Below are 23,683 nucleotides of genomic sequence, written 5' to 3'. Positions count from 1 at the left end.
GTTTAAAATCCTCCCTCTGGCTTGCTGGGAACTCAAGGACTTTCAAAGACATGACCTTGCAAAGATAAATGACCAAAACCCTAGACCTAGGACCTTTGACCTTAAGACAAAACAAGACAAGCTTAAAAAACTTAACGACTGATATGACCTGATCCAGCAAAGCCAAGAGGGGTATAAATAGACCAGCTCCTCCATCAGGGTTATGGCATGCCTAACGGGATGCAAAATTTGACACTAATGAGACACCTACTAATGCAAATGCAAAGAGCTTTGATCACTGATGGAGGGCTTTCAAGACCGACACTAACAGTTTCAAGTTGTGCCTCTTTTATTATAGATACTTAACAAAACTGAAATAGATATAACAAAAATAACTGATTGTAGTTGCGAGTTCCTCCACCAAATCATAAAAGTTACCATTTGTATATCTTCTCAATGAGCTGAAATAAGTGGCCAGAGTTATATCTACCTTTTTCATTGAGTCCTACCGTCTATCAAATGAAACCTCCTTATTCTTTAACTTCACTGGAGTACCAATGATGTAAGCAGTTCCAAGCCGATGATATGATTTACTTTATGTACACTTAACACCAAGACAATACAACCATCCAAAGCCTTTGGTATGATTTTGAATCTAGCTAACCATGTCTCAATAAAAGTTCTTCAGACATGAAGGCAAAATAAATAGAAAATTTTCAGTTGTCTTAGTGTTGGAATTTCTTTGGAAAAACGCATATTGAATCTTCAAATGCCACATCTATTTCACTCATCATTGGAAAACTACCAAAGGCACTCTTTTAGTCCAATGTAGCATGTTTGTAATTACAAATCCCATTAACCATAATTTGATCATCCATCAACAACATTGCCTTTTACTATTTGGATAACATTGTATTTGTTACATATATGTTCTTCATCACTCGTATCAATTTAATAGCAAGTTCCCATACCACATCAAATGACTCTTCGGAAAATGGCATTTGTACTGTGAAATCATCTTATTGAGGCTCTTTTGCCCCATGTTTTCAGAGTTTAACCTTCAATTGCACGTTGAGATGTAAAGTTTTTCTTTCATCTCAAACTAATTCTTTTTTGGATGTCCTTACACCAACCTCTGCTTAATAAAATAGTAATTCAAGGAAAAAGACATAAAACATAACATTTGGTGAACATAAATGTTATGAACATAATTGGCCTGTTTGAAATTCACTTGTCAGTTACAATGTGTATAAATTGTATGATGAATACTGGACTTGCAGTCATGTTGGAAGGGGCTATTATTCTTGATAAACTAAGGAATATCTTGCAGTTTGCAACATTGTAAATCCATCGAAAACCAATAGTATGTTGTCTTGGAACTGCCTTTACCAAAATGTTTCTCTTGGACAAGCTTAGACTAATCAAAGTTTATTTTTATCTAAGAAATGGGTGGTTTCCCCTTACCTTCCAACAATGGAAATGAGGCCGTGAATGAAATTTCAAAGATTTTCTTTTAGGTTTTCTAACAAGGACAAATCCACTGTCTATTATTTTATATTCCTAGAGTTGCCTAACTCCTGGGAATAATTCATCTTGGCTCTGTTCAATGATTTCATTTTTGGTAGAAGGCTAGCCCCTAAAGATCCAGATCCCCTTTTCCAAAGGAAAACATTGATTCCTAGTTGGGTTCCTCCTAAACTAAAGGGCCTCTTAAAATAAATTTTGCTTACCATCTCAATGCTTTTACCAATTATCCTAATCTCAACCCCATGTATGATATGTGATGAAAAAAAGTTCTATGTGAATTTTCTAGGGAGAAGAAGAATGAGTGTACAGGAACCATGTCTTTGCTTACAACTAATAAAGAATGATAAATACTAAGTAGATAAATGCAGGTACCCTTAATTTCCATAAACATACTTCTAAGTCATGTGAGCTAACTGGTTATAGGTGTAAGTAATTTGTTTATTGGAAAGCACATGGATTACCAAATAAACAGAACAAATGCACAATTGCAAGTACGATACGCAATAGATCTAATTTTCATTAGTCACATAGGGGAGGGATAAGCTACATAGATGATAGGAGTAAAAGGGAAAATAATATTTAGTCACAGCTGATTATGTATTGGGTGATTGGCCAAGCCAGTTGAGTAGCTATTACCTAACAAAATGATTATTTAATTACATCATTTCTTGTCTATTAGTACTTATGTGGATTACTTTTCAAAAAGGAGGGATCAATGATCCTCATCTAATTCTATAGATGGAAGTACTATACTAACGTTTTCTTGTTAGTTGGATGATGTGGGAGCATAAGCAGGCATGAATATTTCTGGTTAGAATTTGAAAATTGTTTCTCAAATGCAGGCAATTTCAGGGTTTATTTTATTAGATCGATGTACATTCTTAAACAATATCCAAATTGAATTAGAAGTGACAAAATATTGAGAAGCCACAATTCCAAACCACGAAAGCTATATTGAAGCTCATCCTAAAATTTTAGCATGGATTATTCAAGATTATGTTGGAATGAGTACATTGCAAGTCATATATGATGCTGCTTTACAATTGTGTATAATCCCAAATAAGGTTACAAAATGAAAATGGCCTTATTATACATTCAAAGAGAAACCATTTTACAGCTCTTGCCAAAGTCTACCATTTATAGTTCTTGAAAAAGTCTAGAATTGCAATTTGGTAGTGCAAGTTCTCAAAATTTGATCAAGTTGCAGCCATACCGATAATGGCAGAGATATAAAATTTCAATAATTTTCTCTGAATATGAGTTATATCTTCTTGCAATGATTGAATTCTCTTTCAAAGATGATGGAAGAAATTTTTATGATCCTTGTTTCATGCCAAACGTGTAGTATGTTCCTATAAATATTCTTTGTTGTTCATGTCCATCAATCTGCCAATCAAACAACAAGTGAAGTGTCAACTCAAAAAAAAATACTCCAAGATACAAATACTGAAGATTTTGTTGTTCAGTCTTTCACAACATGCAAGGGGTAAAAATATTATCATAATATGATCTCTGCTAAAAAACCAGCCTAGATCCATCTTAACTCTGAAGTTTTCTTTGCTCTAATGATATTGAGTTTAGTATGAATTGTTGTGGGAATTCATAAAAATTGGAGCTTAATCATTGTGTTCAGGTTCTTGTAGTTTTTCTAAGGGATTGGGTTTGGTAATGGATAGTATGAGGTTGCACGAGATGGAACAAGATTGAATATTTGCACTAGAATGAGCCTGACTGTTATTTGTTTTGCTATAAATCTGAAGGTTCTTATAGGTTTTCCTAGCCATAATAGTATGAGATTTTGTGTAAATGATTATGAGAATTCATGATATTTAAGATGTATCAAAGATTTGAAGATTTGCATTTGACTGTGAAGCAGTTTCTGATCAAGTCCTAAATCAATTGAGTTTTACGTGGTTATGTGCTATATTGAGGAATATCTATATTGGTCCAAACATGGGGTTTAATTCATCGGTAGACCACTTTGACAAGCTCCTAGATTCACTTTCGCTGCTTATATTCAACAAATTTGGTGATATTAAGAACTTGAGATGATGTTGTGCAGTTTCAAAGAGGTTCTCTAGTATAGTCCCCCAAGTGCAGATTATGGTAGTTAAGGTGGACTATGTCATATCCAGTGAAGAAACCAACCTTAATAACAGTGGTAAAAACATGGGGATATGGAGCTATTTGACGAGAATCATGCTGGTTACTAGGTATCATTGTTAGGGCATGGCAGACATTGCAACATTTTTTGGGCCCAAATAAATCCATGGTTGCAGAGGTTTCCCATCATTCTCCCGGTGAGGTTTTAAAGAATTTCAAGGAAGTGTAGAATCTAAGGATTGAATTGCTTGGTGGGGAACTCAGAATTGATCAATTAACACACCCTTTGATCTTTCAAAACTTTCACCAGAAATGGGAAGACCCTTGGTGTCTTGCTATGATCTTGGCTCAAGGAGTAGACTCCCCTTATCCTTGAGTCTTGACTCTTGCTAAATCATAAGATTTGGTATATATGGCTTGCAGGTTGTTGGAAATACTCTTGGTGTTATAATGGTAGCCACGAGGGTTGATCTGGGGTCTTCCTTAGATTAGTCCAAACAATTACCGATTTACCATGTGTTAAAAAAAAGAAATGGAAAGATAATTCACTGTTGTCAATTGAATTTCTCTTTTGTTTTATGCTTTTCATTATGGAAGGGCGACTAGAATGTACGGCCCTCTAAATGAAATTAAAACCTTCCCTTCAAATTTGATCACTGGTCCCACCAACTGCATTTACTGCATTAACCACATACGTCGGAAAAGTTAAGTCAGATTGGTCTGGCCTGAGGACGTCGGAAAAGTTGAGTCAGATTGGTCTAGCCTGAGGACGTCGGAAAGACGAAGCTATAGGATGTATGGGTCATATGGTCAAATCAAGCTATGGAGAATGTATGTGAACCAGCCACCATAGAGGCATTAAATGCCCTATGGCAGGCTGGTTAGCTCTTGCCGTATATCATTATCATATACAAAACATTTAACATATGATAAATTAAACTAATTTAAATATTAATATTTAATATATGATTAATTAATTTAATTTGAATAAATTTTTTAAGAGATGAAAAATTAAATTAATTTGAATACATTTTTATGAGATATTTTAAAAATAATTAAAATTTGGATTTTTTTTTAATATTAAAAAATGATTATTTAAATAAACTAGTGTATCTCTGAAATAAGGGTTAGGAAGGCTAAAGAGGGAGAAGTTAAATTTTTGTTACAGTTAAATTTTTGGTTATGAGTAAATGTATTGAATGCAAAATTAACAATTTATTTAAAACAAGAATGCAATCTAAAGTTAGAAATTATGTTTTAGAAAATATTGCATAAAACATTGTAATTTGCATTGGTCAATGTTAAATTAATAGGCAAATGGAATCCTATAGTCTTGATTTGAAAGGAACTAATAAATTGGGATGTCTACACATTTACAATTTCACTCCTACATAAATAATGGTGAGAAGTAAGTATATTTATTTACATCTTATTCTTATATTTATTTTTTATGCAAAGTCTTGCTTAAGTTATGGTGGGAACTAATTGATGAATTAAGTTACCCCCTACAAAATGCCAATGAATCATAGATCTAATAACTTCCTTGTAAAAAAAAAATAGAGGGCAAAATTTTTGTCTAGAAATGGATTTTGTTGAACACTTATGGATACAACACTCTGAAACAATGTTTTCTATTGCAATATAAAATTTGGGCCATGCCTTGCAATAAAAATTCAGTGCAAGTCCACTTACTTTTACAAATACAAAGTATAGTAACTTGGACAATCATTTCTCATGCCATATTGCAAAATAATTGTTTATATAAAATAGTAATATGTTCTAAAGACTAACTATAATTAAATGATCTCATATCTCCATACATAGTTTGGATCATGAAGATATTCTTGCCATTTCCCATTTTCATTTGTTAGCACTTCAACACCTCGACCACTTTTCCCTCTTTTTATATAAGAAGTACTACATTAAACAAAAAAGTTGCACATGGTCATAGCACATTCTTTCAACATCTTTGTCTCTTCCACCATCATTGTCAATTATATTATTATGATGATTTGAGCATATATTTACATGTCATCCATGGACTTTCATAAAAAACAAAGTGTCCTTGAATCTTTGTGATGACCATTTGTGGTTGTTTACATGATTTATTAACAATTAATGTAGGTGCTAAAAGATTTAGACCATTATATCTTTTATATAAATCATAATAATTAAATGTATTTTGTGTTTGATTCAATCAATTAGATTTAGGTAAAATTTCATGAGGGTTATTGGATTTTTAGGGTTTTATTTAGTAAGTTGATGAAGTTTATAAACTTATGATAGAAAAACCAAAAAAATTGCATTGTTAAGGGTTGATGTGAGCCAGAATGAGTGTGATTCCTAACACAATTAAGTCATACTTTCTAAAATCATGGATTAGTCTCACAAATCACAAATACTTTAACAAATAAAAATAACTAAATCATTTTAATCTTATGGGGTGTTAATTAACACCCTGATGGGGTGTTAATTAAGAAACTATGGTTGCATAGAAGGATGTGCCAACCTCACAATTGTCTCTTCCTCGTGATGGCATGGAAAAAGGCAGTTAAGAAGTGCATGTTAGCTTACTGGTGGAGTTATTGTTTTATAGCTTCAGGTAGGGCGATGGATGAGCAATGGTGCAAGTTTAGTGTGAGAGGAGGTGAGGACAACTCCTCAACCTCCACTATTAGTTTCTTCCTGTTGAATTTTCATTTTAATTTTCACTTTCAATGGCAATATTTTATAGACAATCTATTTTATGGAATGTGTTGGGATCCTTGTCGTTCTAATGAATTTTAGACTGTCAATCACAAACTTGCTCCTATTGTTGGTTTTAAGACATGAATTTGGTATGCTTACTCTTGTAATTTGTTTGTTTGGGTGTTTAAAGGTAATTTCTCGGTTTTCTTGTTTAATTGAGTCTTTAGGAAATATTCTCAATCTTTGTGGGAAATTATTGTTATTTGGGAGCGTTGTCCATATTCTATGTCTCTGAAGAATTTAACATTTCTAATTGTAGCTTTAGAATTCAATTTATTTAGTCAATTGCATTTTGGTCAATGTATCATGAATCGTGCACTTACTGGTAGTTTTTAGGGTTTAGGGCTTTGTCATAGTTTCTTTGTGTCAAGTATTTGTATAAAGGAGTTTCATGAGTTGTTTCTAGGTTTTGTAATGACCCTGAGATATGGTGAATTTGAAAATATTTTGGGTTATTCTCACGTACTTTGGAAATTAGGTGATTATTTAATTGTCTTTAGCTCAAGAGTTTAGGGTTCTCTATATCGTCTGTATTCTTGCTTTATAGGTAGAAGTTATGTAAGTGTTTTTCCTCGGTGTTCATTTTCAAATGTACTCATGCCTATTAGAAAACAAATGAGTAATAGGAGGGGTGGTGGAGATAGCATTGTGCAGAAAAGGGTTCATACTTTTTCCTATGACTCTGTTGCGACCTCCTTTGATGTTGTTCCTTGGGAAGTGAGAAAGGAAATTTTATTGCTAGAGAATAAGGAGGCAAGGGATTGTCCTTATCATTAGACTCTGAGTTGGTGGGGGAAGATATGAAATGGATCCTGGTAGATTTAGGAAAAGGCAACTTCATTTTATGAATTCGCTGGAATTATATCAACAAATGGCTACCTTGTTGCGTCTTATTTTAAAGATAAAAAAGTGAAAAATTACGATGGTTCTTCTTCTTTAGAGGACTTTAAACGTATGCTCGGTAATCAAAGATTCTACCTAGATTATCTAGACTCTTGCTTGGCTCGTGTAGAAAGCTTCTTCATGAGTGATTCTTCCTATGGCGATCTCAGTGATCCTTCAACTAATAATGTTGATACACCTGCTCTAATTTCCTCTTAACATGACTAGAAAAGTGATTTCGGGTATTTTGTTATCAATTTTGCATGTGTCCTTCAGGTCTGGTTTCTTCTCAGTGGTCCTTTTCTTATTTTGGTATGAAGTATATAACCAAGGACTATTTTCCTTATTGTCCTATGGATCTCACAGAGGCGAAGTGGGTCTTGTGGTTGTTTTGTTATTCCCTTGGAGAGCCTTGAGCCTTTATTATTATTATTATCTTTCTAATAATTCAGGTGCATGGATATCTGGTTTTGGGAAACATTCTCATGATGGAGATATAATTTCTATATCTTTTGGTACAATGGTTTTTATGGTGCATACTATGGATGAAACATATTTAGCTTTTTTTGGTGAGACTACACATCTTTTCTCAGGTCTCATTCATGCATATTATGGCACATTTCTAGTTGTTTATGGCTCTCTTCTGCTTGGTGTACTTACATATAATTGTTCATTCACTTCTCTCTTGAAGGAAACTACCATATTCATGTTTTTGGAGGACATTGTTGTGTATTGTCTACTCTTAGCTCCACAACTTTGGAGCTTCTTGCATTCTGAATGGCATGCTGCTTCCTTTTGGTTTTGTGCACATAATGGATGCTTTCTGGTCTTTATGGAGGAAAGTACAATTGTGTTTTTAGAAGAAATGGTTACAAAGGTTTGGAGTTAACATTGAACAATGTTTTCAAATTCATGTTGTGCATCTACTTTGTTATTCATAGCTCTTAGATAAATACTTGGTGGTTATGGTTATCCTGCTCTTATGCCTTATTTGATTCAATGTTTAAAGGTATATATGAGCTTTAATTCACCTATAGCTTTGTTCACTACACAAATGAGCATATTTTGCTATGATCTCTATTTGATATAGGAGATATTGGTTTTATGGGTATGCGAGCATGGAAATGATAGCGATGTAATTTTGGGTTTTGATATTGAACAAAAAGTGTTGAAATTTACCAAAAACAAAAAAACAAATAACAAACATTCATATTTTATGGTTAACATCATGTGTTCATAAGCATATCATTTTTATGTAATATCTATATTTAAACCAACATTCATATCTTGATTTCTATAAACATACACCATCTACTAGTGAAATAAATGTGTTGATTTTTATTTTGAGAAACATCTTATTAAAAAACAAAAAAATGTTTTGAAAATTCAAACCACACATTTCCATAACAAAACCAACCAAATACCCAACAAAAATAATTATAAATTCATTCAAATTATATTACAAAAATATATATAATTTTAACAATATATTTTACTTATATAGTTAAATAATAAATTAATTTCAATCATTTAGTTTTTTTTTTAATAATTTTTTTAAATTTAATATATTGAACTTAAACGCTCACTTCGTCATCCTTACAAATTTCTAAGAATAAATTTAACATATACGAAATCTATAATAAATAATAAATTAATTTCATCATAATCTCAACATTCATATATTTGGAAATTTTATTTTTTCTAAACCAACATAAATCAAGGCCTTTATATTTTTGTCCCACAAATTTAGCATGCTATGCCATGAATAACAGGTTAATTTCAGCATATTCATAATTTTCAAATTTAAATATAAAATAGAAAAATTTAATATAATAAAATAAGTTATTTTTTTAATGTTATTTATTAATATTAATTAACATTTAATGTTATAATAAAGAAGATCATACTACTTAAAATTACTTATCAATAGTAAGTAACAAAACAGACTCTCACTATTACCAAATGCTTAAATCTTGAATTCAAAACAAGCTCTCACTATTACTAAATGCTTAAATCTTGAATTTAAAACAGGCTCTCACTATTACCACATGCTTAAATCTTGAGTTATTAATCTATTTCCTGTTACATCTCCCAACGCAACTGGTTATGAAAGAGAAATATTTTTTTTCCTAACAAATTTTGGTTTAATTCTCTTATAAAATTTATATTACACATTCATGTTAATCATCTTAGCGCCCACCCTTAAAGCTTTTCAAATTTGTTTTATGCAAATAATTTTGCATTAGCGCAACAACCATGCAACTATGGAATAATTGTTTGCCTTACGATATTGTTTGCAACAACCATGAAACTATGCATGTCGGTTGCTCGACCTTTAATAACAACATTTCAATTCAATTCGCAATTTAGTTCATTGTCTGGTTTGGAATTTTGAGGCTCATTCTGCAATGCCTTTTCTTTATTACAACAAACCTCTCATTTCATCCTTCCTAGGCATTTCCTTGCATTTAAGCAATTGGAAAGTTGACCATGGTTGTTTGTGATTATGATATTGATGATTGTGATGGTCAGGGGATTTGTAGAGGCTAAAGAAATGATATATGATGTACTGAAGAAGAATGGCCTTCTTGAAGGGCTACTGCCTATGAGGGTGAAATCCTATGCCTTGAATGATGATGGTCAGCTAGAGGTTTACCTACAGAAGACATGTTATTCCAAGTTCGAGAATTAGGTCTACTTCGAGAAAATGATAAGAGGGAATCTCAGCTATGGGCAGGAGAATCACTGGTGTTGCTGGTGTGGAGTAGCAGGAGCTCTTCCTTTGGTTCCCATTTTATATGTATATCATAGCTAAAATTATAAATATTGGGAATCAATGGTGATGAAGAAGGATTTGTTTAGTGAGGGAGGTATAGTAGACTGGGTACGAAGCATGTGATGTCATGCCCCAAGTTACAACCCTCTTCAACTTTTCTGTTGAAAAGTGTGCAACAAGAAATGCTAAATTTAGGAAGTGCTAAAAATAGAACTGCTAAAAATAGCACTTCTAAAAATATCAGTTTGGCCAATGAGCATTTTGGCTACCTTGGGTGAGAGGTGAAACTGCTAAAAATAACATCTTCTAAAAATAGCATTTCTAGGTCCCTTCCTATTTATAGCAGTCCCTGGTCTATCTATAGGAAGTAAAAACGAATTTGGTCTTACCAGCAGTTTAAAATATTAATTAATTAATCTCCATGAGTTAATTAGTTATGGAAATTTAAACTTGAAGTCTTTGTGAGATCATGCAATTATTTTCTCTCTTGATTTAGGAATTTATCCCTTGATTAAAGGAGATAAGGTTCAATTCTATATTGAGAGGATCAGTTGAATTAGTTTAACTTAGTCAAGTCCAGTTAGATTATTTTAACAAGTTGTTAAAATAATGAGATATAGTTTATTAATGCTTGCATGCATGTGACAACTATTATTTTCAGATAACTAAGTATTCTCTCATGAATAACTGATGCATGTCAGTTCAGACAGAGAGCCAGTTGAGATCAGAGAAGGGACAGTGTACTATCAGTTGGATGAATATTTTTCCTATAAAGGAAGCTCATCCGTGATGAGGATTTATCTCCTTCAAGTTTGTACAGTTAGATCAGAGGTTAGTGAGTGTGTGAAGAGGCCAATTCACACAGGTGGCAGCACTGAACCCCAAGGAAACTGCACAAGGAAATAGGAGGTTTGGAGGGCAGAGGAGAAGGTTTGTGAGAAGCCTTTGACTATCTATGAGCAGCAGAGGGATTGTACTAAGAGCTGGATAGCTTTTGAGCTAAGACTTTGTGTAATCTGGACTATATTTCCACTTGTATGATAATACAGAGATGGGGTTTTAGGCATGTGCTTTCCCCGGGTAAGTTCTTCTATGTTATGTGTGATTGATTCCTTCTTATCAGTTATATGTGTTCTTATTGATGTTACTCATGGTTGATTAAGCTTCCATTAAATTATTTGTAGAAGTAGATCCAGTGTTTTGCTTTAGTACATTGCATTACCAGGTGATCTACAGGTGGGAAATTTCTACATGGTATTAGAGCTAGCTGATTTGTAGAAAAAGTTCTACATGGTATTAGAGCTAGTTGATTTGTTGGAAAAATTCTACAAAATTCTACATGGAATCAGAGCACAAGTGATCAAGGAGAGAACAATATACTGAGAGGAGATTTCAAAGTTTCGAGTTTTGGGCCGAGAGTTTGCAGAGTAGATCTGAAAATTTCTGTACAAAATTTTCAGAAATAAATAGTAGATTTGGATTCCTTGTGGAAAAATACCCAAAATAAAAAAATAAAAAATCAGCTGAATCGGAGTTCGGATGAGGGAGATATCGCTGATTTAAAATCAGCTCTAGAAAATTTCGTGATGGCGGGAAAGTGGAAATAGATTGGTGTGCTAGCCAAGAACCTGTATGCACTTGAGGTACAAGATGCATGAAAAGCCTTGAGAAGCAAGGCAAAGGTTAGATACTTGGTGGTTGAGAGGGAGAGCAAATTACCTCTCAACATGCAGAGCCAGAAGAAGTCTCTGACAATTGTGGAGGAGCCACAATTGGTGCAACAACTTTAGGAGGTTGTGGAGCAGCCACAACAGGGGAAGATGAGAGGAGATCGAGTAGAGACATCTACTCATGTAGAGACATCTAGTAGGGGGAAACTTCAAGCCAGGTGGGCAGAGGGATCGCATGCAGCCATACCTCCAGGTAGGAGGTGGGGCGATGTACAGTGATTGTCCCAAGGAGGAGGGGCAGGATCCTTGAGGTACCCAACTTCTTGGATGAGACCTTGCTACGGGAGCCCCGATGTGGAGTAGCAGGAACTGACTGATTGGATAGAGACAGAAGCAGATGGAGCGGCAGAGAGAGCTACAGTGCAGGGAATCACAGGATAGTGCAGAACATGCAGGCTGCAGCAGTGCGAGAGGCACAAGTGTGTTGCATAGTGTAGGGTAGCACAAAGAAGGGTGCAACGATGCGAGATGCATGAAGATGTTGTAGTAGCGCAGAGGTCACAGAGGGAGCACTTGTTAGCAACAGGTAGAGCTTCAACATTAGAGTATGTTTCTAGCCCAACCGAGTGGTCAGTTGGGAGTTTTTTTGTTCTGAGTGTTGCTGGAGCAACCGCACTTGGTAGATGTGTTGCGTGCAGAACATTCTAGAGTTACAGGATCGGGTTCGAGAGGAAGCCTTTCTTGTTGAGAGGGAGTGTTGAAAAGTGTGCAACAAGAAATGCTAAATTTATGAAGTGCTAAAAATAGAACTGCTAAAAATAACACTTCTAAAAATAGTAGTTTGGCTAATGAGAATTTTGGCCACCTTGGGTGAGAGGTGAAACTGCTAAAAATAGCATCTTCTAAAAATAGAATTTCTGGGTCCCTTCTTATTTATAGCAGTCCCTTGTCTATCTATAGGAAGTAAAAACGAATTTGGTCTTACCAGCAGTTTAAAATATTAATTAATTAATCTCCATGAGTTAATTAGTTATGGAAATTTAAACTTGAAGTCTTTGTGAGATCATGCAATTATTTTCTCTCTTGATTTAGGAATTTATCCTTGATTAAAGGAGATAAGGTTCAGTTCTATATTGAGAGAATCAGGGATTACTCAATAAAGGGTATATACGCCCCAGTGTGTCACCCTGGGGGGATCAATATTGTTTGTAAGAAAGAAAGATGGTACACTGCGATTGTGTATTGACTACAAGAAACTTAATAAGTTAATTATTAAAAACAAATACCCTCTACCTCAAATTCATGACCTGTTTGATTAGGTCAAGGGTGCAACCATCTTCTCCAAGATTGATTTATGATCGAGATATCATCAGATCTAGGTAAAGGAAGAAGATATTTGTAAAACAACCTTTTGAAATCGGTACGGCCACTATGAATTTGTAGTCCTACCTTTTGGATTAACTAACACACTCGTGACATTCAAGAGTTTGATGCATGGCATTTTCCACCCTTTCTTGGATAAATTTGTTCTAATATTTATAGACGATATTTTGACTTACTCCAAGTATTTAGAAGAACATAAGGAACACTTACAGATAGTATCACAAATGTAAAGAAATCATGAGCTGTATGTAAAGTTTAGCAAGTGTGATTTTTACAAAGAACAAATTCAGTACTTGGGACATGTTATTACAGTTGAAGGTATAAATGTTAATCCTGAGAAAATTAGGACTATTATAGAATGACCAGTTCCCAAAAACGTGGCTGATATACCATCCTTTATGGGTTTGGCGGGCTGTTACAGCCATTTCATTGAGAATTTCTCTCGAATTGCATATCCCATCACCTCCTTACAAAAGAAGGGAAGGATGTTTAAATGGACCAATGAATGTTAGTAGAGATTTGAGAAGTTAAAACATTTATTAACCACTACCCCTGTATTAAGGATTGCTGACCCAAATAAGGAATTTGTCATTTTCACAGATGCATGTATAGAAGGTGTTGGGGCCGTATTAACACAAGATGGGAAGGTGATTTCTTATGAGTCTCGAAAGCTAAAAGAACATGAACAACGATGCTCTGCCTATGATTTGGAACTATCTGCTCTATTTCATCCATTAAAGGTATGGAGGCACTATCTTATGGTAATGAATTTAGCAATTGATATTTCAATCAATATCAGTTGGTTAATGGCCATGTGGCCCTGTGAGAGTATCATATATTTGCTGTGACAGTATAAAATACTGAGATTTTGATTCCATGTTGCTTAAGGTGTATGGCTATGATCTTAAGATTATCTCTATGCTTTCTTGTACATTTACATTTCTATGCTTCCCTATATATTTTAATACTATTATATGGATTAGTTAAGAGGGAGACTAGACCGGTAGTTGAATCCCTTTTGGTTGCCCTGGTCTCAACTCCCTCCCTTCTTGTTCGGTGTACAATTTGTGTTTTCAGAGTTTTGTATTCATATTAGAATCTAGAACTGTCCAAAGTTAATATTGTAATTTAGTTAATCTGGATTCCATTTGAGTTTAATCCTCTGTGTTTCTGGCTAAACAGGACACCTTTACAAGCTTTATACTTGAATATATAAAACATTTTCAGAAGAAATCACTTTGAAGATTTTGGTCGACGCGTTTCGAACCAACCGGTGTGGTTCATCTTCAGGACAAGATGAAGAAAAAAATCTAGGAAGTAAGTTAAATAAGAAGACATGCCATCCTAATGGTCAGAAGAAAATGACTATATTTGACTTGGGGAGGAAAAGGGAAATACGTTATATTATTTAAATAATTTTTACTATTGAAATAATTACCAATTTTCAATTCAGTTCTCGCTTAGTTTCCAGTCCATGTATAGTTATTTTTGACAACTAATTCGAGAGCTTAGAATAGCTTGTTATTAAATTGGATGCTTATTTCGGTCCTACTGTTTGGTCTATCCTTTCTTTCCATAGATTGCAACTAAATGTACATCACATATTGATGTATCTTTATGAAATAACAGTAACAAGTAATACCATAAATTTGACTACTCCATGTAGATTCTATTTTCCATCTACAGGCTACTAAGCTTTCTATAATTCTAGTTATAGTATAATCCTTCAAACTAACTACTATTTCCTTGCAACATGACTTTCCACACTGGTATTGGCTAAACAATAAATAATATAATCATCACATTTCATTCGCAGACTATAAGATTTTTTTCCTAATTAAGTAAATATATATATATATATATATATATATATATATATATATATATATATATATATATATATATATATATGCACAAATACTTATCTGTAAATTTTCAATCTCTCAAATTCCACAGGGCTGAGACCGTTCCTCCTAATTTTGAGAAGGGAAATTACGTTTGCTTCTTTCCCCGAGCTTCTGTTCCAGAGAGTAGATTCAGTTATTGTCCAATGGAAGACCTCAAGACCTTAGTCCAGTCTGTCCTTTCTGGTCTTTTAACAGAGTCTGCCCACAAGTCTTCACCAGCTCTCTCAAATTTCCACAGGGCTGAGACCGTTCCTCCCAATTTTGAAAAGGGAAATTACGTCTGCTTCTTTCCCTGAGCTTCTGCTCCAGACAGTAGATTCAATTATTGTCTAATGGAAGACCTCAAGACCTTAGTCCAGTCTGTCCTTTCTGGTCTCTTAACGGAGTCTACCCACAAGTCTTCACCAGCTCATGACCACTCTGATTGGTAACATACTTCCTATGTTTCCCAATCCCTTTTTTCTCCCCTTTCTCCACAATGAAAAATAGAACCCCTTTCTTTCCACTAATGAATCTCTTTTATCTTCACGGGAGAGTTGTAACTGCTTCTTCTAACTATATGGAGGTTAGAGTTTGTTAACCAGTCTTCCCTCAAGAATTCAGAGATTTCATTATTTAATAAAATAACATTACTTAAATGTTAACACAAGTTCTTCTAATTTCCACATGAAAAATGTAAATGTAATTATTGGTAATTCACTTGTCACTTAGGGGTGTTACATGGACATTTACCTCATGAACTTTAGTAAAATTACAAAAAATATATCACAAGCATAGTTGATATGCAACTCTTTTAAAGTGTATCATTCATATAAGACAAAATGTATGTACAATTTCAATACACTTCTCTAATACATCATTCTATATCCAGAGAAAAGTTAGTCTATCATTCAAAAATATAATATTCATTACAAAAGGAGAAACTTCTTTTTACACAAACCACTAATTAAAGCCCTAAATGTATTCAAGTTAAACATAGTGACTTGTTTTAGTTCTAAAAGTGGTAAGCCTAGAGGGCTTAGTAAGAGCAATAATAGTTGAGCATATATGCTCTATGTATTGTTTTGGAGACTTGAACCTACATGCTTTCAAGTCTTTTGATGTAATCTTAGTTCTTTTCACCATCTCAACATCATTTTCCCTTTTTTCCTTCTGCAAAAGTTAGAACATAATCAATAAATATGCAATTGATATAAACATATTAAAAAAATCGATCAATAAAATGCAAAATGTTTGGATATAATGAATAGATGGCGACCATGCAAAATGTAATTATAATTTATAATAAAGTATATGTCAATGTATTATGAGCTATGGTATAGGGTATGCAACTTACTTCTCCTAAATCCCCTTGAAGAGGAGTTGAACATCGTAATGGTTGCAAACAATGTGGATTTGGTTGCATCACTTGCTAGCTATCTATTATATGTGGATGGCTTTGAGGAGATGCATATTGCTTATTCTAGACACAAAATAGTGAATAGATATATAATTATGAATCTCAAACCAAATTAGATGTAAAAGCTAATTAACATTCATAAAGAATTATTTAAATATATACTTCATCCATCTCACTTAATTCTTTTCAAGACCACGACCATGTTCTCAGGTCTCAAAGGATTATAATGGTTCCAAAAACAATACCTACATCCATTCTCCTTCTTATTAAAAAATACCTACATCAATTATAAATAATAATAAAATTGGACTACAAAGTGTTTCTACTAAGCTAAAAAGATTGCAAATCTAGATCTCCAAATATATGAAAAATAAAAAGTTGAATCAAAAGACAATTAACAAATTTTGAGTAAGATATTTCATTTTAATTTCATTAAATAATGAATCTTCTCCTCATGCTACTTATAGATTTAGTCTCTATAATAGTTATTCTTATGGAAAACGGCTTATCAATATACATCATTATTATTTTGGATAATTTGATAATATGGACAAAAGCTATATAGCTATGCTATTGGTTTGATTTCCCACTAACAAATTAAAGAACAGAAAAATACATCATTTTAATTAATTAACATTCACAAAACTAAAAATAGGATATCCAACTTTTATATATATATATATTAATTTAAAATTATATAAAATATTACTTAAAATTCTTTAAAATTAATATTAGTTAAGTTTATAAAATTTTATTTGAATTTCATTTATACACTGAGATAAAATAAATAAATAAATTACAATTATACATTTTTTGGGCTAAGAAATAAAAAATATATATAATATAAATATTATAAAATTAATAACAAGTATAATGAAAAAAATTATAAAAAATATTATAGATTCAATTTAAATATAAAAAATACAATTAAAAAAAAAATCGTATAAATGCCTCTTCACAAAAAACAAAAACATCGATCACCTCACAACAAAACCAGAACACATTTATCACTTTAAAACCCCTCATTTTAGTTTAATACTGGAAATTTGCCATATAATTGAGGATTAATATTACGTTTTAATTTCCAAATATGAAAACGTGTTATAATGTTGAGGATTTAAGATTATAAAGGTAAGTTCTGTGAATTTTGATCCCATTAAATGATTTACATTAAATATTAAATATTAATCGACCGTTTATTAACTTAATGACGGGAAAGGCATATGCATGTAATCCAGAATCAGACACAAAAAGGATTATATTCAAGCCGCATTAGGTATGAAAATAGCACTTGAGAAGGTAGGTATGAAAATCTCACGCCAAATATAGCGAGGATCCTGTTTTTGTTTCCAATTGACGGGGTTTTTGTTTCCAGTACTTTCTCTTAAATCATAACTATTCGCAATACCCAAAGTTGTCTCTGGGTTGAACAAAACTTCCTTTCGCGGAGAGGACAGTGGCAATCCTTCCTCATTGTCGCCGTAGAGTCCAGCCCACGCCGGAGAATCCCCCTCACTGGGCCTGCTACATTGCGACGATTAGGCCCAAAATCGGAAGCCCTGATACAATCGAATGTTGCCCTTTATACAGGAATCGCATTTTCCCTTGGCCATGTGAGCTGGGAGGAGGTCCTCAAATCAAATAGAGGGGATAGGGCGCATTCTGTTATTTTATTTCCGAGAATTGATATATGTAGGAACTATGCTCCCATGTTTGTGCGTTATGTATATAATTAAATTGAAGTGTTATGATGCCTCTGTCATCGCCAGCTCATAGAACAACCTCCGACAGTATTCACCACTGCCGTTCCCTGCTTCTCTGTTATCATATAGATATATATTTCCCACATGGCCGAACCGCCGATTGGCGACGGACGCGATCTCACGATAGGGGCAATATAATAAAGCTATCGGGTCCGCCAAAGTATTATCACAATCGGAGTTGGGGCTGGTGCTGCAAGTCCGAGCCGCCGATTCCGATATCGCCGATCGGCACTGTCGCCGATATTCATGCATCTATCCTGTTCGCTCTATTTGAGTTTTCGACCGATAGTATAATGCCATAGAAGTATTGCCAATAGTGTATGGCTATTTGCCCCTGCACCTGTCTCTTCATAGACCTATTCTGCTGCCCTTTGGCTGCATTTTGGTGCCAATAGTGTATGACTTCTAGCATATATGAAAGCCTCCCCTGCACCTGTCTCTTCATAGACCTATTCTGCTGCCCTTTGGCTGCATTTTGGAGCCTCCGTAGTCGCGTTTTAAGGCTCTCTTGACAGAAGATTAAGCCTCCCCTTAAGTACGGGTTAAGGCTCCTCTTGACCTATGATTAAGGTACCTTTGGACTGCGTGTAGAAGCCTCTTTTCACCACGGCTTGATCTCCTTTAGGATGGCGCGTAGAAGCTCCTCTTGATTGTGGATTATAAACCTCCTCTGGCTGTGTATAAAACCACTTTAAGATCTATGGCCGATCGATGGGAAAAACACTGGTACAGAGAAGAGCCACTTTGAGGACTGCAGCCATTTCTTCCCTGAAGCAATCTACCATTACTCTAGAATCCAGTATGTCCTGTAACCAATCATTTTGCTTCTCAATTCTAGTGCGCACCCACATTACAAGGTCTTTACTCTCCTCAAAATCCTGAATTACTGGCTGCTTGCTGTCACTAGCTCCAGAAGCACCACTCCAAAACTGTAGATGTCACTTTTCTCATTCACCTTGAGAGTGTAAGCATATTCTGAACCAAACGACAAAGTGATTAATTTTGAGTTCTGAGATAACAACTCTAATTATAAATTATCTATTTCATTTGAATGACTTCACAACTCTAAGTTGCTTTAGGGTACTACAGATTTTACACAAGAGATTCGGTTTTCCAAGTTTTGTATGTCCAAACCCTGTCTAGCTCCCTCAAGGATCTAACATCAAATGTAAGAAAATTTCCCAGAGTGAAGGTCCAAACCCCCCTATGGATGCCTATGTAATTTGAAAATTTTATTTATGTGAAATACTTGAGAATAGAGCAAAATGATCCTCATTAATTCCCCAAATAATAATGACCACGTGGGTGCCAAAAATGGTGATGATTTCAGAATCTGATATCAGCAAGGTATTCATATATGAAAACTGTAAAAAAAAAAAAAACATTCAACCACGAGAATGCTATTTGAGTGTTGCAGATTTGTAATGTCAACAAGAGAAATGTTAATTTCACCAAATTTCATTCCGTTGGACCACAAGTGTATGCAATACAAGACGTGGAGATGATTTTGAATTTTAAATCTACTATGAGAGTGTGCCTATGAACAGTGCATATAACATAAAGTTGTTCATTTAACAAGAATTAATCCATAGTAAGCCAAGTTTGAAACATTCCACATGCAAATCATAGGACAAGGGGACCAGCATCATATAAAATTGCTGCAGAAAGAGATGAATAAAGTGCTGTAGATGCTTCACTAAGAAAAACTCGCTGAAATGCCTCAAAGAATTCAAAATTCCATGGCCATATTTAAATCATTTGCGACATGACAGTCCATGTATATTGTTTATTGGCTTATATCCACAGAAAAATTTAGTTCTAACATTCAGCTTGTAGGTAGGGCATACCAATGCCACTTTGGCAGCAACATTCAAGTATCAGACTTCAGTTATTGCAGTGCCGTTGTGGCACTAATTAAACCATTTACACATTCAGTTAACTTCGACTTGAACCAATGAGCATTTTTTTCCAACAGGCGAAGCTTCACATATTGAACTGAACAACCGCATGCATTTCTTTCTGCAGTTTTCTTCTACTCGACCTGTTTGCAAAAATAACCAATCTAAAAATTCCTGCATGTTGAGAACATCTTCCTAGCCTTCCTGTTTTCATGTAAAGAGCTGATGTTCCTTTGCATGAGTCTCTGCAATCCTTCCAGGACCCTGCTCATGTGTTTCATTGTACCTATTTAGAAATATATTTAATCCAAAGAAATATCATGAAAAAAAAATCATCTGCTACTGTAGGCTATTTCACCTTGTCTATGTAGCAAGATCAAAATTAAATTTGTTAGTAGGGCAATCGATATTGACATGCTTTTCAAACTCATAAGTGATTCCTTGAGTTCTCAACTATTAACTGTCCATGAACTATCTTTTCGAACTGTTACAATTAACCCTTACAGCGGTTAGTTCTGGTAGTTGGTTAGATTTCAGATTTATCAATGAGTTTTGGCTTGCTTCGAGGTTTTGAATCTGGCTATGGGAAGGTCTGAATGGCTTAAACTAGTATTACTACCAATAATTACCATTCCTTGCATTTCTCGACTATGACTACTCTTGTAGCTAGACTTTGTCCTTAAAACAGAGTACGATCATACACATCATATATGCAGTTGTAGCAATACGAAGACTAACGAGTTACAAGTAGTTGTAACTAAACTCAGGGATATGCCAAGCCACTTTTCTACAATATTATTCAAAAGTGTGTAATTCTTCTCGTCATGAACCTTACACGGATAGTATTGTCTATAGGAGAAGATCAGAAATGTGTTACTCATCCTTGTTCACTAAAATAAACACAGTAACTTTTATGACTGACCCAACTAAGGTTTTACTTTCTACTGTGGTTCAGGAAATATACCTATATATATGTATATCTATATTGAAGATAGACTAAGTTCTAGTAGATCGCAAATTGTTGGTCGGCATGTACAGATAATTACAAATAAGAGTTAAAATACTGATTGGTTCTGGTCTATCCAGTGGATTAGTTGGTTGGATATAAAAACATTGGTTGCAAGAAATAAACCTTGTGTGCACTGGTTGGGTTGCTATCGTACCCCAGGTGTAACATCTTGATGTTCAAAATTATTGTCAGAGTTGTGAGAGATTACAAAGTACCAGTAAAGTTGATCTAAAGCATTTGCTAGTCACAAGCAGCAAATACTAATCTAGGATCATAGCAAACTTTTGGCCAGTTTATTGAGTAATGAGATCCCATTGAAGTAAATGTTGCTGGGTTTATTAATACTGCCTCAGGGTTAGGGTTTCCTTTGACATACCTTTCCAGGGCATTCTGCTTGTTGGTCAATGGTTGGGTCAAATCTGCCTGGTTGCCCATTGGGTAAAATTGAAGGTTAAGGGGGATATCTTCACCTACTTGCTTGTATGCCGTCAACTAAACTACATCTTGAGATATATGTGTGTGTATACAAAAAAAAATTACAAGTGGAACCAGAGGCAAAGGAAAAGTCCTATCCTAGTCGCTCAAACACATATTAGGGATAAATATCCTAAGCTACAACCCTTTGTGGTAAAGGGAAACTGCTCAAATTCATAACAATTCCATTAAAACCAAGGAAGAGAGACCCGCTCAATATTATAAAATTGACTCAATCAAATTTGAATGAGAAGGGTGCAAGCATCAATAATAGAGATCGATGCACAAAACAGAGAGGAAATCTGTAGACCAGGTGCCCAACCTTCATTCATTATCCATGCCTTTTGGAGATTACAAGTAAAACAAAGATTGAATATCAAAGGCAAGGATCAACTCTCTGCGAATCCAACCCCAACGCAGCCTGTTTTCCCGGTGTAAGTAAATTCTCTAGATAAGGATGGATAAAAGACAAATCCACAATAGGAAGCCTACCTGAGAGTGATTGACCACCTTGTGTTTATGTTTACAATATACGAGTCACTGAATGGAATTAGGCAAAGAAACTTATCAAATTCAATTTTGTTGATATCCAGCTAAAGTCTTACTTAATCTGACATACATTGGGTTGTTGAATTTCAACAGTCTAGACTATTAACGGACCTCTGCTGTGAGTTTTATATTGCATAGATAAATGAAATCTAATGTCCACCAATGACCAAAGCAGTAGGTCAATAGACAATAAAGATGTACGCAGTGAATCTAATGGTGATGAACTAGATAAAAGTAGACGATGATGACACTCCCTTGTCTCCTATAAATAAAACACCAAGGAATTCAGGCAAATCACACTGCCCACATCTTAACCTAGAATCTGCCAAGGAATTTGGGCAAGTCTGTATTAGAAACGATAGTTGTCACTCCAAAATCACTACAACCTAAACCAGGGATAGTAGGCATAGATGACAAAGATATGGAAATGGCAGCGTTGCGTTGGACCTGAGCGTTAGCATTATTCAACATGGTAGTAGAAATGTTATGACACCAGCACTGGCCAATACTATATCGGCATGAACTGTTACACAGTCTGGCATCTGCATCGTATTGACAGAGTTGTTACCTATGTAGAGGAGGCCCAAGCCATTACTATTCGAAGGAAATCCTGCGTTAGTCTCCAGACCTGTGTGGAATGTTACATAGATACCAATAAGTACTTACAAAATGCCATTGATAATCTTGAGGCAGAGGAATGCATAATTAAGAGTTACGATGAGTTACATAACCTTCCAAATAAGCGAATCTAAAATGCTTGCAAAAGTCAGGCTGCAACATGTGTTACGTAATTTGCACACTAAGAATGGGGCAGTTACAAGAATAAAGAATTCAAGGTGTACAAACCTAGGCATATTGCTAGGGAATCAACAGCACAAGTCAGAAGATACCAGAGCTATGCATCATTGTTAAAATTTGACCTCCTTTTCGAGAACAGTATGCATTAAGATCCAGAGTAGAGAATTTGAAATATATCAATTCAATTCAATAATAATAGCATTCATGGACAAATAAATACTATCCATATAATTGATTAAGAGTCCGAGGGAAACCATGCAATATCAAGAAAAGACAAGTTAACAATAACGAAAGTTGTTCCAGGCAGTACAATGACAGAAATGGAATATCATGGATCTAGTAGTGAAAATCCATCAAGGTGACGCCAGAGAGCACACAGATATGTATATATCACTTGAGAATAAAAATCCATGATAGTATTGATAATGAGTAGAACAGACATATTGACTCAAAGAGTAGAGTACACCAAATCAAACCCCAGGTTGGGACAATAAGATACACAGTGCTGACTTGAGAGATGTGATCCGAGAGAAAGGAAATCACCTGGATACAAAGCAACTCAAGGAGAATTAAGACCTAGGCAGAAAAAATCATGTGAAACCTAGAAAATTGGTACATTAAGGTGGGCATGGAGATTTGTAATATCCACTGAGTGATCTTACTTGAATAGAATAACAATGGAGGGAAGGAAAAATTCCTAGGAACAAGATAACGAATCAACGATGGTCTTTCAATTATCAGAAATTATGATCATGTATTAGACATGTGGAAATTGAAGCTCAGGTGTTGAAGAAGGTGTTCTCAGACAAAAAAATCAA

At 34.5% G+C, this 23,683-nt stretch overlaps 1 pseudogene; it reads left to right on the top strand.

Annotated features, from left to right (window-relative positions):
• Positions 1–9,556: 9,556 nt before the first annotated feature.
• LOC149237270 (uncharacterized) lies at positions 9,557–10,082 on the top strand (annotated as a pseudogene).
• Positions 10,083–23,683: the final 13,601 nt, after the last annotated feature.

The sequence above is a fragment of the Pinus tabuliformis genome, chromosome 8, assembly GCF_031772625.1.
Source record: "Pinus tabuliformis cultivar Carrire ecotype Pingquan chromosome 8, CPIR1, whole genome shotgun sequence".
In the NCBI taxonomy this organism is placed as follows: Eukaryota; Viridiplantae; Streptophyta; class Pinopsida; order Pinales; family Pinaceae; genus Pinus; species Pinus tabuliformis.
The sequence above is the reverse complement of the archived record's forward strand: the minus strand, read 5'-3'. Positions and strand labels throughout refer to the sequence as shown.